Source organism: Grammomys surdaster, unplaced genomic scaffold, assembly GCF_004785775.1.
Source record: "Grammomys surdaster isolate TR1022 unplaced genomic scaffold, NIH_TR_1.0 99, whole genome shotgun sequence".
Lineage (NCBI taxonomy): Eukaryota > Metazoa > Chordata > Mammalia > Rodentia > Muridae > Grammomys > Grammomys surdaster.
The window spans coordinates 17,620,825-17,621,182 of NW_021604578.1; positions in this window are offsets into that span (position 1 = coordinate 17,620,825).

The following is a 358-nucleotide window of genomic DNA, read 5'->3' on the forward strand; positions in this document are numbered from 1 at the left end:
GTGGGAATTTGAGGGTGGAGAGGTGGGAGTGGGGGGGTAGGTAGGGGCATATCCGAAAAGAAGCAGGGGGAGGGATGATGGGATAGAGGCTTCCTGGGTGCAGGAGGGGAATGGGGTAAGTGGATAACATATGAAATGTAAATAAAACATCCAATAAAAATAGTAATAAAAAGAAAAAGAGAGAGAGAGAGAGAGAGAGAGAGAGAGAGAGAGAAAGAAAGAAAGAAAGAAAGAAAGAAAGAAAGAAAGAAAGAAAGAAAGAAAGAGAAAAAGTGCTCAGTGGGAAAGCAGCAGGTGTGACCAGCAGGTGTGACCTGCAGGTGTGACCAGCAGGTGTGCTGGAAGCAGCTATCCCACT